The 14,649-nt window shown below is 39.8% G+C and overlaps 1 long non-coding RNA gene across 1 annotated transcript; it reads right to left on the bottom strand.

The window, feature by feature from the left end:
• Positions 1 to 12,626: 12,626 nt before the first annotated feature.
• On the bottom strand, positions 12,627 to 13,575 carry LOC120437075. Its single transcript, XR_005610805.1, has 2 exons — positions 13,096 to 13,575; positions 12,627 to 12,886 (listed from the first exon to the last, which is right to left on the bottom strand). It is a non-coding gene; the product is annotated as an uncharacterized LOC120437075 (long non-coding RNA).
• Positions 13,576 to 14,649: the final 1,074 nt, after the last annotated feature.

The raw sequence follows: 14,649 nt of genomic DNA, 5'->3' as shown, positions 1-14,649 counted from the left end.
TGGCCTTCATAGTATCTCCTCTCAGGGCTGATTACTGCTTGATATGCCTGCTCCTTGTGTCTTCTTTGCTTGCTGACTTTATGACAACTTCCTCTTATATTGTTTTATATACATTCAGTCTACTGCTGGGGCCAGTATAGAATTCAGTTCCAAGCTCCTTAGTCTACGATGACCTGGATGACTGAGAACCTTCACAGGCGTTCACAAAGACATTCACTCAAAAGATACACAAAAGCTTTCCCACTCCAAGTTATTTTGACTGAAATTGGATCTTGTATATTAAATGAACAGAATGTAACTGAGGACATAGGTACCGAATAAAAGGGTCAAAGAAATAAATTGATAATTTATTTATTACATTAATTAAACATACGTTTTCCCAGTTATTTCCAGGCAGGACTTACAACACATCCTGCTGATATCCCAGCTGCACATGAGACCTACCAAACCGCCACATCCCGTTTAGAGACACTGCAATCAATATACCTGTGGGCACCCACTCTAAACAATTCGGATCTCAGCACAGCTGGGAATCAGTGCTATGCATGACCTGCAATCTGGGATATGAAGGGAAGTGGCACAAAAGAATAAACAAAAAACAAAAAGAGAGGTTAGTCCGCCCTTATACGACTCATTCTCAATCATAAACTGCCTTTACGGCTGGACGGACTAACCAAAACAAAATCGCAGATCAATCAAAAGAACGAAAAAGGACAGCAGAGACGACAACAGAATATTGATCGGTTTTCCTGCATGCAGTCGATCTAGGGCTTGATCAGTTCCTCCATTAAAACTCGTGGTCACACAAACAATATACCCACTCGCATCAGAGTTAATCACCTCTGGAATTTCCCACAGAAGAACGCTGACCTCACCCCACACACCCACTACCTTTTCAAAGCTCCTCTGCCAATCACCTGTCAGTGAGCAGCGAACTGCCAGGTGACACTTGTTACAATAAGGTAACGTAAGATTATCATTTTGAGAATGAGATGAAATATATCGAGTTAATTAGATTAACCTCTTCACTGAAAATCCTTTTATTTGGGCATATAACTCATATTTAATCCAATCACAGAGCCCTCCATCACTTGCCTGCTTTATTGAAGATGAATCATTACAGCTGAAATCAACAGTGGCAGCGTGTGTGTAAATGGGTGGATGACCAAATGTGTAAAGCGCTATACAAATACAGGCCATATACCATTTACTCTGGTTATTTCTTTTATGAAACACAGAGTGAGCTGAAACAAACATCTCGTGACACTCTGTAGATATTTTACTGGGCTGTTAGTCAGCCGAGGCTTCTCTGGAGCTCTTTGTCCAGCTCGGGTGTTTCAGTGCAGCTCTCTGAGCTTCAGCAGTAGAACTGAATCCACAGGCTTTAGCAGCAGCACAGAAAATGACACGCGACTGCTCACATGCTTTTTACAAATGTATTCATTTTTTTACATTCATTCGTAACCAAATTTGACTTCTGTCCATGCTGCTTAACTTGCTGTACTCAGGGTTAAGAAAAGCAGGCCAAAAGCTTGCTTGGGGCAGCCGATATGACTTTATAGGAATTAACTTGGAGCCAGTGCTAGGTGATGCCAATGTTTTCACATCAGCCTTTCAATGCTGCACTCAGCATAAGTGTATTTAATGCTGAATTCATTCTATTTCGTGAGTTTGAGGAGGTGATGCTGAACTCTAAATACAAACGTCCGTCATTTTGTTCTGTGCTTACAGTCACAGGCTCGTGAGGGAACTGTGCAAGTTCCAGTTTAACTTCAGTGTCTTTGTAACAAACTGTAGTTACCGAGAGTTGATATTTACAGCAGTTTTTGGACAAACTTGTGCTCTTCAGGCAGAGCTGGTATCTGATGCAAAGCCTGATTGATGATGATTTTTATCTGCGATATTAAGAAACACTTCAGAATTGTGTGCTCAGGGTTTGTATTCTAATAATTAAAGACCAAGTTGAATATAAAACTCTTTTTCACACCTCCAAATCAGGTGGCGTCACCTTCAGGTGCTTCTCAGACACAAATTCACTCATAAGCTGTTGAGCTGCGTCCTGGTCAAACAGATATGTGTACTGTGTTTGTGTGTGTCACAGATGATAAATGTTATCATGTTCCTCTTTATATTTTCCATCAATACACACCCCTGTTGACATTCCTCCTGTCAGTCAGCTCTCTGACACTAATTCAACATTAGTCTTGGTGAAGTAAAATCGTACCAATTTGATTGACTTTACACAAATTGATACACAACTCAAGACAAACAATTTGTTCTGAATCATTTCAGTCACTGAAAGATGTTCCTGCTGTTTTTAATCTGTGGTTGAGGTTAAGTTGTTTGTCTGTTCTTTGTTATCTGCTCTGAATAGAGGTGTGTATCAATTAGAAAAACATTTTCCATCAGCAATACTTCTGAAACCCACAGAACCACACGACAGGAACAACATGTGACAGCAAAGTTTATTGATGTTGCACAGATGACATTGATATTTTAGTTATACTGTATACACTCATACAAACACTGAGAGTGTATATTATAATGAGAAGGCACTAGAGAATATATGCAAATTAATATTGTGTGGCTGTGTGGACCAGTTAGAGACCAGCAGCTGGACGTCAGTGGTTGGACTGGTGGACTACTTCAGTGAGGAGTAGACGACGTCTGGCTCTGGTTTAAAGTCTGAACACAAACACACAAAGTTCAACATGAGAAGAATAAAAGCTCTGTAAACTCATGTTTATGTAAAGTAAATGAACACAACAGGAGAATCTTAGTGAAAGTATCAGAGCATCACAGTTAAAGTCTGAAGAAGAATAAAATAAAATCTTTATGTTAAGGAGAAGTTTATGTATCTGACATCTTCCAGACATAAACTAAGTTTCATTAAAACACACACAGAGGACATCACTGCAAATACCACAGCTTATAAATGCAGTGTTAGTGTTCAGGATGTGTGTTAAAAGAACAGAGTTATTGTTCCTCATGTAGCACAAAGATGATGTGATCATCATCTTTTTTCTACTTTGGAAAATCACCCTCTGGTTATATTTGGTCACTGATTATTAACACTAGATGAAGAAAAAAAACACACCTTTTACCACAAGGAACAAAACAGCCCCACACTTTGAAACACACGATCATCAGCACTGTGATGAGAGATCCCAGTTTAGCTTCATATGTCAGCTCACTGAAAACAACAGGAGGACGTAGCTGATGTTGGTGAGGATGCAGATAAGTTAAATGTTTACAGACAGCATCAGCACCATTTATTATTAATACATAAAATCAAAAATCTAAATAATAATCTGTACCAAACTGCCCATAAGTTGTGGTTGATATTTCAGCATCTGGCTAGAGTGACTGAAGAGGTGTGAGCATAAAGGGAGTAGCATTTTTTAAATGACAAGTTCTTGTAAATGTATCGTTTCAATAAACGTTCAACGCTCAAAGTTCATCAAACACACAAACAGTTTTTTCTCACAGTGTGTTGTAGCTAAAGGTCCAGCTGCTGTATTTGACAGGGAGAGAAAGTGTTATGGCAGGATGCAGGCAGGCAGGAAAAGGACCCAACTTGCAGACTCCTGGAGGCAGAACTTAAACTCAAGGACCACTGCTTTACTGCAGGCATAAGTCAAAAACAGAACCAACTAGGAGGGCTAGAAACTGAACTAGAACCAAAACACACAGGTAGGTCTGAGGGCAAGAATGTTAATGATGTGGCAAAGCACAGAGGCAAGCACAGACAATAAATACAGAAGGTCAACAGGGCAAAGAGGGAAAAGCTGAGAGACACAGCTGAGGATAATTACACATGATGAGAAAGGAGGATGCAAAACTGAGCACACTGATTATTAAGACTAGTGCACAGAGGAGCTGAGGGGGCAGATAAACATAACAGCACAAGAACTCACACAACAATATACACACATGGAACTCAATAAAAACTAAAGAACTAAGGAGCTAGGAATACTTAAGACAGAAAGCAAAACCAAGAGACTCACAATGACACATGAAATCAAGGAATAACAATACAAACAGAAAACACTGGGTCACTGAGCCAGGACCGTTTCTTAACTCAGAAAAACCAGAACAGGAGAGGAAGAGAGGTTAGATTTAAAGGAAGAAATTGAGGATGGAAAAACTCAAATAATCTTCACCATGTAAAGAATTAAAAATAAACCAGTGTAGGCAACAGGAAGTAAGATGATCTGTGTGTGTGTATTTTCATGGTAAAAAGCTGTTAAAGTGGAAACTCGGCATCCGATTTATGTTGCTCTGGATCATAAACTGTCAAAATATAAATGAATGAATCTAAATTAGATTCAGATGTTTCCACAGTTCTGGGGAGGGGCAGAATAAAAGTAATGTGTTTTAAGTTTTTAATGAAAAGCTGTGTGTGAGGGAAAGTGTTTTGGGCTCAAGTTAAACCAACTCAAAGAGTTATTCTTCAGTCTTTAACAAATGTTAGTGTGAACAATGCAGATTATACAAGTGATATTTAAGGAATTTTAATTGTGTTTAACACATTAGTTTAAGATCAGTGAGTTCACAGAGTTCATTTAACATATTTTTATATTTCCTTTGAATATCAACATGAACCCTCAACACACAGCACATTAAAAACTACCTCTGCTTCCTCTGATTGGCTGTTGGTGATGACTTGAGCCTTTGCTGTACGTGATGTCATCATCTCCAACTCCTCCCCTGTCAGATAAAAGAAACCAGAATGAACAGCAAAGTAATTCATTCAAGTTTCATAACACAGTAATAATTTGTGAATGTGACGTTAAAATAATTTACAGAACTTTACTCTGAGAAACTAAACCTGAAAGAGAAACATCTCAGACTCACATTCAGTTTCCCTTTGAACCTGTCGTCTCACCAGCAGAACCAGTAACACCAAAAGAACCAGAACACAGACTGAACTAATAACTGACACAGTGAGGACAAGAGAAAAGAGTGATAGAGGGACACAGGAGAAATCAGGAGGAGAGGTGGATGTAGGTGGAGGTGTGGTGGTGTGTTTGTCTAAAATAAAGCAAACACAGTCATTAAGTTGTCGTCACATTGTGAATGTTGAAAGCTGCAGAAACACAGACAGGTGAGTGTGTCACCTGTGACAGTGATCCAGCTGGATGGAGACTCTCCATGACCGCTGATGTCACACTTGTAGAGGCCTTCATCAGACCTGGAAACATGCTGGATGGTCATGTGACCTGCAGGCTGCTTCCTGATGAGGGAGCCATCTTTATAGAAAGCAGCTGGGAGGTTGGAGGGAGTGGTCTTTGTTTTACAGAGCAGAGTGACGTCATCTCCCTCCATCACAGGGAGGACAGGACTCTGCAGGATCACTGATCCACCTCAACACAGAGACAAACTACAGCATTTCATCCATTTACACACAGCTTCATCAACACTAACTCCACACACTCAGCTTACCAGTGACTGTCAGGTTAACCATGTTACTCATGGGACCCTCTCTGGACTCACACCAGTAAACTCCACTGTCCCATGTGGTGCTGTAGCTGATGTTACAGGAAGAATTAGTCAATATTCCCCACCCAGATCCGCACTCTGTCATTTGTTGTTTGCTTGTGTTTCTCCTCAGAGTCCATCCAGCAGAGCTGTCGTCCTCCTCACAGCTCAGAGACACAAAGTCTCCTTTAAAGAACTGAGAGCTGCTGGGACTCACAGTCAGACGAGCTGTGAGGGTTAAAATTAAAAAAACAACAACAACTGATTATTCTTTTTATCATTATCAAAACCAACATGATTACAAACCCATAGATTAAAAAAAACACTAAACCTGAAACTAATTCTGTGATTGTTTTTCTGACAGCTAGATTAAAGTTGAAAAAACTTCAACACATGAATAGCAGGTCCTTCAAGGAATGTGTGAGGAACAATGTCTGAAACCAAAGATGTGACAAAGAGATGTGGAAATGGGACAAGTTTTGGCGAAAAATGTTTTCAGCGAAATTTGTTCATGATGGTGATTTAATGTATTCAACGACATTATCTGGTGTAATTTTGTCAACCATTAATGCAATTAATTGCTTATTGTTGTTTTTTCTGTCCCAGCTGAAAGCTTCAGTCCTGATGGGAAACATCACTAAACATTTAAAGGATGTAAACAGACAGAAGAAGGTTACTGATCTTGGTTTGTTGTGCAGCTCAGCACTGAGATCAGAACTAAAGAGAAAAGGTTGGTTTGAGTTTTCACAAACAAATCAGTATTTCATCAATCAGTCAATCAAACAAGTGATAAGTAATATTATCTTCTGTACTGCTTTGTCTGATAAAGAGAAGAGATTCTGTGCTATTGGGTTTATGCTTCATGTCAAAATGTGAAACTTTTATATCTTAATCTGGGGAGAGAGGAATTTTTGGTTTATTGTTAAGCAGGAAAGATTTTGAGTTTTTGCATTGTTCTAATTTGTTGTCATGCTGTAGCCTTTTTGTATGCATTGTCTAAAAGACAGCATGTTTATTAATAAATGTATGTTCACTGTGCAGTCCTTTTTTAAAAATAACTAAATTGCTAAATTCAGTTTTTCACAAATTGTTCATTTGTGTTAAGACGGCTAAACCTGCTCTTCACGGCTTAAATGCGTGTGCTTTGTGCTTTAAAATTGCTTTAAATTCTATTTCACTTTCTTGTTTACGTCATTTTCTTTCATCCGTTATAAAAAATTTCAAGATTCAATATTCAAAACGTTAATTGCCATTTGTACGTGCAATGAAATTCTTCCTTTGGTGTCCATACACAAATACAAAGTTAGGCAAGGGTTAAAAGAGCGAGATGAAATAAAAAAAAAAAAAAGGTAAAACAAGGATAAAAATAATGAAAGATAAAGAAATATCTACAATTTAAATAATTTAAACAAAACTTAAACAATTAAACAATTTAAAGACGTCTTTTACTTACTGAGCAGACAGCCCAGAGAAGTTTCTTTCATCGTTCAGTGGTGTGACATGTTTTTTACTTACAGTCTGAAGACACGAGAAAAATAATCCCCTCCCTCTTGCTCTGTGTGCCCCCCACCCCCCTCCCCCCTTTTTTAACCTTTTCCGATGTAGGTGGGTGGAAAAAACGAAAACGGAAAATATTTTTTCATCATATAACGAGACAGTGAAAATACTTCATAAAACCAGACTGTCCTTAAAAGAAAAAAGAAGAAGAAAAACTATCTCTAAACCAGCTGCTACAGCACGTTTCCATGACCGAACCTACGTTTTGAAATTAAGCGACCTCTAGCGGTCACAGAGGAAAGGACGTGTAAATTACATGTTCATGTTTCGTCGGTAAATGTCGAAGAAATATGGAAATATGGATTTTCTCTTTTTTTTTGGTATTATTATTTTTCTTTGTTTCTCAGCTGTGTTGTGCCGTTCATCCCTCTGCATTTCTATCTTACCTCTCAGTAAGCTACTCTCATACAAAATGATATTGGAAGCTGCTCAGAGACAGCTTTGAATGCACAACAGCTCCTGCGTCTCTGCCTCATCTGACTCTTTGCAAAATTTACAGTGACTCTAGACCAGAGAGAAACTGGAAGGTTGGTTCACATATTTTCAGATTAGCTCCTCTCATGTTCAGTGCTGCATTCCAGTAATTTGCCAGTGAATTTGTCTTTTACAGATATATATCCATGAGTAATATTTCATATGTACGAAAGGCATGTGAAGAGATTTCATGTGTTTAAGTTTCTTATTCACCTTTCCACAGGAACATTTAATCAAATCTAAGGTAATTTTAATGACCACTTTATAATTCCAGTGCTGATTCACACACATTATATTGAGTCTGTTTCTTGATCAGGTGGAGAGGTGAGAACCAAAACATCAGCTTTCGCCTTCAGTAAGGAGATGGAAGAGCTTTTTCTCTTGCCTTGCCATCGCAACCAGATTCATATCAAGATCAGGGGACAGTGACTTTGCCTGTGACACTGATATCTGTATTTGTAATTGTTAAGTTATTCAAATGTGTAATTTTCACATGTTCAGACGTGTGAAAATCTAAAACAAAGAGTGAAGGAGAATCTTATAATCCTTCATCAGATCTGTGGCAGCACACAGACACAGCACATGTTCAGAGCTGGGCTCAGAGATGCTCATTTTGTGCCCATGTGGTCTGAGTTTAACACGCTTTAAGGTCAGGAATTACTGCTGGTTTTCCAGACAAGAAAGATTACATTTGTGTGTCGTATTCTTACTTTGTGTAGTGTTCCCAGTGTTTAGAGGTCAGTGTCTGTCAAAAGTGGTCCAAGAAGCAACAGTGATGAATCAGCAACAGGGTCATCAAGGCTCACTGATGCATGTGGGGAGCAAATGTTGGCCTGTGTAGTCTGATCCAACACATGAGCTGCTGCAGCTCAGATTGGAAAATAATAATTTTTCAATCTGAGCTCATGTACTGAACCATGTGTCTGTTCATCTCAGCCACTATGATGCCTGACATCGTAGCTTCCAGGTTATTAGCCGGTTGTTGGATTGGACCGTTCCCTTCTAGCAATCTATGGGGATTAGGATTGTCCGGCCTTCAGTTAGCCAATTTAGGCGTGCCCCATTTATTAGCTGCTGGTTCATTTGTGCTAAAATGTTGGAACACTAATTTACTAGTTTTTTCACCATTAGTCTATACAGGGGTCACTAACAGGCGGACCGGGGTCCAAGTCCGGACCCAGACGCCATCCTATATGGACAAAATATTAAATTATATTTAATAACGGTAACGTTACATTATGTTAGACCAGGGAACATACAAACCAATTGTGTGCGAGGTAAGCCAACCACGTGACACTACTTAGCCAATCAAATCTGTGCATTAAAGGCAATCGTGACGCTGAATGCAGACACAGACAGACAGAGGAAAGAGACGGTGAGCGGCGAATGACAGCGAGACGATTAACAATACAGGGAGACAAGACGTGAGTGGGAGTCACAAGAGGTAAAACAACTATGGTGCTTTCAAAAAAGAGAAAAGTAGACCCCGAAAATAGAACTTTCAAGACTGAATGGAACGACGCATATATGTTCATTCTTCCGGCCGCAAGCAGCAAACCAGTGTGTCTCATATGTTCAGAAACCGTGGCACTGATTAAAAGTGGCAATGCCAAACGCCACTATGAGACAAAGCACAAAGCCTTTGGACAATCATACCCACCCAAGTCTGAACTCAGGTCCCAGAAAATTAGCAGTCTCAGAGCCCAATGTGATCAATCCACAAGGATCTGAACCAGTTCTTTCACCGCCCAACAACGTGCTCATGAATGTTCCCTCAGAGTTGCTTGGATTTTAGGTCAACACAAAAAGCCCTTTACAGATGCAGGTGTTGTCAAAGAGTGCATGAGTGCAGTAGCAGAAACATTACTTGAGGGTGAACAAAAGAGCTTTGTGACAAAATAAAGCAAATACCTATGTCAGCATCAACAGCCACAAAGAGAAGTGAAATATTAGCTCAGGATGTCCCAGCTGGAAGAAGCTATTCATAAGACACCATGTGTAGGTTTGGCTGTAGATGAGTCCACTGATGTGACAATGCTCAGCTGTTAGTTTATGTAAGGTTCTTCAATAATGATAAGAAAGAGTTCTGTGAAGACCTGCTAGGTGTAACTTCCCTTCACAGCACTACAAGAGTATATTTATTGGTCATTAAGGAAATGTTAACAAAGCGAGGAATAGAGCCAAACCAAGTGGTTTCAATAACCACAGATGGAGCCCCTGTTATGATGGGGAGAGAGAAAGGAGCTGTAGCAAGAATGAAAGAGGACAATCCTGAGCTAATCTCTTACCATTGCATTATTCATCAGTCTGTCTTATGCTGCACCCTGTCAGATGAGTATGCTGAGGTGATGAAAACAATGAAAATGATACATTTTTATCAGGGCATCTTCTTCTTATTAGCATCGCATGCTCAGGGAATTCCTCAGAGAAGTTGATGCACACGCTGATGATCTTCTGTTTCACAACAATGTGAGATGGCTCAGCAAAGGCAGGGCATTGGAGCGATTTTGGTCCATCAGAAGTGAAGTAGCAGCTTTCTTGGAAGAGCTGGAACGTCAGAAAGCAACAAACTTTTCTCTCTTTTTAAATGATGGGAAAAACATGGATATTGTGGCCTTTTTGGTTGATATCACTTCACACCTGAATGAACTGAATTTGAAGCTGCAGGGCAAGGACAATTCAATTTGTGAACTGATGACAGCTGTCCTCTCCTTTCAGAGGAAACTTGTTCAAAGAAGATCTGCAAGGAGACTATGCACACTTCCCAACAGTGAAGGAACAGGTTCAGGGACAGAGAGATGTGTCCTCTTTTGTTGACTTTGTTGATAAGCTGATTGAAAACTTCAGCAAACGTTTTGATAGCTTCAGCTTTGGACAGCAGCTCACCATGTTCATAAAGAACCCATTTCTCATCACTGATGTCAGAGGGTTCTCAAAGGAAGTCACACAGCACTTCAAGTGGGCAAGTGCTGGGCCTCTTCAAATGCAACTGGTTGATCTCCAAGCAGATGTGGCCCTGAAAGAGCAGTTTAGAAGAACTGAACCTGCCACTTTCTGGCTCCAAATGGTCTCTGAGACAGCTTTCCCAAATCTGAGGAAAGTAGCCCTGTACATCTTGACCATGTTAGGCTCCACATACAGCTGTGAGGCAGCTTTCTCCACAATGAACATAATAAAAACTACATATCATTCCAGGCTCACCAATGAGCACCTGTGTATGAGAATGGCCCTGACACCATTCCAGCCCAGATTTAAAATCCTAGTAGAGCAAACTAAAGCTCAGTTATCTCACTGAACAACAGAAAGTGGTGAAGTGGAATATAAGGGGGAAAGAAAGAGAAACTGTAAAAATTTTTTAAACGTTTTGGTGTTATCTGTTGAAAATGTATTGAGACTGTTAAGTCGAGATGTTAAAGGTAAAGAAAAAGGGAAACTCAAGCTGCTGCTATTTTTTTCTGAAATTAAGCACTTTATTTTAAGATGCACAATTTAGCCATTTTATTTATTTTCTCTAATTCATTTTAAACAGCAGCCCTGTATCTAATGTAGGCCTACTGTGTGTTTCAGTGTTAACAAGAAATTTTGTTGAAATGTTTTTAACTTGTATTTTCATTGATTTGACAGTTTATTTTTCATACGTTCAGATATTAATTAAAAAAAGGCTGCTTCTCTATCACAATCATAACATAAGTTAGACATTATGATGTCCTGGACCTCTGTTTGAGAAGATTTTCTCCTACTGGACCTCCTCAAATTTTAGTTTAATACCTCTGGTCTAGATGTTGAGTATCAAAGATTCCATAGATCCTCACATTCTTCATGTAACACCTTCCTTTGGGATTTTCTGTGTAGTAGCACCCAACAAGTGTCCTATTCTCATCCCTTGCCCACTTGTGCCTTCTTGTTCCAGTAACCTACTTTTCATCAGTGCTTCCTTGTACCTCAGTGGCTTCAGTTATAAGTCTCTCGCTAACTGAGGTAGGTTTGTTTTGTGTGGGATACCTATCCTGGGGATACAGACTGGATATTTATATTTTATTGTTTTCATCTAATATCTCAGCAGCTAAAATAAATAAATATGACATAACTGGAATAAAAACTTGTGAAACTCACTGGGATCTCATCGCCTGCCTCCACCTCACACCTCTAAGGCCTCAAGCCTCAGTATACTCGCTGTAATGGTCTCTCACTGCAGCAAACTTGTTTCACATACGTTTATCGTTATGGTGCAGGAAGCCATGTTCTCCTAAACAATGGGTGTTGCCATTAAGACAATATCGCCACTTTAGCACTGCTTTAGGAGAAGATGTTTTCTTCCCATTTTCAAACTTTTGTATGTCTGCATGTCTCTGACCCCCTGTAGTGTAATATCATAAAACATTATGGTAAACACATACATGGTTGCACACTTGTGAGTAAAACTCAGCTGTAGTGACCGCGGCTCAACATGCCAAGTTATAAAAATCCAGAAGTGACAACCAGCCAATGTGCCACAAAGATTGTGTTACTTGATGTAGGATGTGACGTCAAAATTGGCTTGCGACATCCACGACACAAGCGACTCGTCCAGCATAATGGCACCGTCAGCACGCAGCCATGTTTAAAGAACAATGTCATGCCAAGCAACTTTCCACTAGTGGGCACTTTAGCACAAACAGGTGTGAGTCACAGAGTGAGGAGACAGTTTCAGCAATTTTACACATGAGAAAATCCCTCAGACTGTACATGAAGGCAGCTCACTGATTTAAATCTAATCTACTGTTGAGGTTTTGATTTGATTAAGATTCATTAGAAACCCCAAATAGAAAAGCTGTGAACAGAAAAAGTGCCTGTTTAGGATTAAAACTAATTCAACATTAGTCTTAATGAAGTAAAATCTTACCAATTTGATTGACTTTACACAAACTGATACTCAACTCTTCAGACAAACAATTTCTTCGGAGTCATTTCAGCCACTGAAAGATGTTCCTGCTGTTTTTAGTCTGTGGTTGAGGTTAAGTTGTGTGTCTGTTCTTTCTTATCTGCTCTGAATAGAGGTGTGTATCAGTTAGAAACACAGCTCACATTTTCCATCAGCAATACTTCTGAAACCCACAGAACCACACGACAGGAACAACATGTGACAGCAAAGTTTATTGATGTTGCAGAGAAGGCAGGACAACGCTGTACAGATGACATTCATATTTTAGTTATACTATATACACTCATACAAACACTGAGTGTGTATATTATAATGAGAAGACACTACAGAATGTATGCAAATCAATATTGTGTGGCTGTGTGGACCAGTTAGAGACCAGCAGCTGGACGTCAGTGGTTGGACTGGTGGACTACTTCAGTGAGGAGTAGACGACGTCTGGCTCTGGTTTAAAGTCTGAACACAAACACACAAAGTTCAACATGAGAAGAATAAGCAGCTCTGTAAACTCATGTTTATGTAAAGTAAATGAAGACAACAGGAGAATCTTAGTGAAAGTATCAGTGTCATGGTCCTGGGTCGGTGACCCAGCGCTTTGTGTTACTATTATTAGGTTCTAGTTTATTCTGTTTTGTATTTGTTCTTGGTGTCTCCATCATCCCTACCTGTGTCTTCCCTCTGTGCTCTGTTCAGGTCCCCGAGTCTTGTGTGGTAAAACAGTCTGTGTGTTTCCTGTTTTACTTTGTAGATTTGTGTCTCGTTATGTCCATCAGTTCCAGCTGTGTCCCCTCCTGTTTGCCATTTCCTAATTACCTGGTGTGTGTATTTATACTGCGTGTCTGCCTGTGCTCCTCGTCGCGTCGTCTGAGTTCCTCTGTGAAGTTTCCGTGTACTTAATGTTATTTGGTATTTCTCCGTGTCTCTCTGCTCCATGCCCTCCCTTTTGTATTAGGTTTCCCAGTTTAGGTTTATGTTTAGTTCTGCCCACATCTTGGTTATTGTTCTCTGTTAATAAATCCCACTTGCACCTCCGCCATCGTCTGCCCCTGGATCCTCCTTTCTCACCTTCATACGACTGCTGCCCCAGCCGTGACAATCAGAGCATCACAGTTAAAGTCTGAAGAAGAATAAAATAAAATCTTTATGTTAAGGAGAAGTTTATGTATCTGACATCTTCCAGACATAAACTCAGTTTCATTAAAACACACACAGAGGACATCACTGCAAATACCACAGCTTATAAATGCAGTGTTAGTGTTCAGGATGTGTGTTAAAAGAACAGAGTTATTGTTCCTCATGTAGCACAAAGATGATGTGATCATCATCTTTTTTCTATTTTGGAAAATCACCCTCTGGTTATATTTGGTCACTGGTCATTAACACTAGATGAAGAAAAAAAACACACCTTTTACCACAAGGAACAAAACAGACCCACACTTTGAAACACACGATCATCAGCACTGTGATGAGAGATCCCAGTTTAGCTTCATATGTCAGCTCACTGAAAACAACAGGAGGACGTAGCTGATGTTGGTGAGGATGCAGATAAATTAAATGTTTACAGACAGCATCAGCACCATTTATTATTAATACATAAAATCAAAAATCTAAATAATAATCTGTACCAAACTGCCCATAAGTTGTGGTTGATATTTCAGCATCTGGCTAGAGTGACTGAAGAGGTGTGAGCATAAAGGGAGTAGCATTTTTTAAATGACAAGTTCTTTCAAATGTAACGTTTCAACAAACGTTCAACGCTCAAAGATCATCAAACACACAAACAGTTTGTCTCACAGTGTGTTGTAGCTAAAGGTCCAGCTGCTGTATTTGACAGGGAGAGAAAGTGTTATGGCAGGGTGCAGGCAGGCAGGAAAAGGACCCAACTTGCAGACTCCTGGAGGCAGAACTTAAACTCAAGGACCACTGCTTTACTGCAGGCATAAGTCAAAAACAGAACCAACTAGGAGGGCTAGAAACTGAACAAGAACCAAAACACACAGGCAGGTCTGAGGGCAAGAATGTTAATGATGCGGCAAAGCACAGAGGCAAGCACAGACAATAAATACAGAAGGTCAACAGGGCAAAGAGGGAAAAGCTGAGAGACACAGCTGAGGATAATTACACATGACGAGAAAACTGAGTACACTGACTATTAAGACTAGTGCACAGAGGAGCTGGGGGGCAGATAAACATAACGTGTGAAGGGGAGAAATATTTTA

This window comes from Oreochromis aureus, unplaced genomic scaffold, assembly GCF_013358895.1.
Source record: "Oreochromis aureus strain Israel breed Guangdong unplaced genomic scaffold, ZZ_aureus HiC_scaffold_45, whole genome shotgun sequence".
In the NCBI taxonomy this organism is placed as follows: domain Eukaryota; kingdom Metazoa; phylum Chordata; class Actinopteri; order Cichliformes; family Cichlidae; genus Oreochromis; species Oreochromis aureus.
Note: the sequence above shows the minus strand (reverse complement) of the source record. Positions and strands in the feature narration are given on the sequence as shown.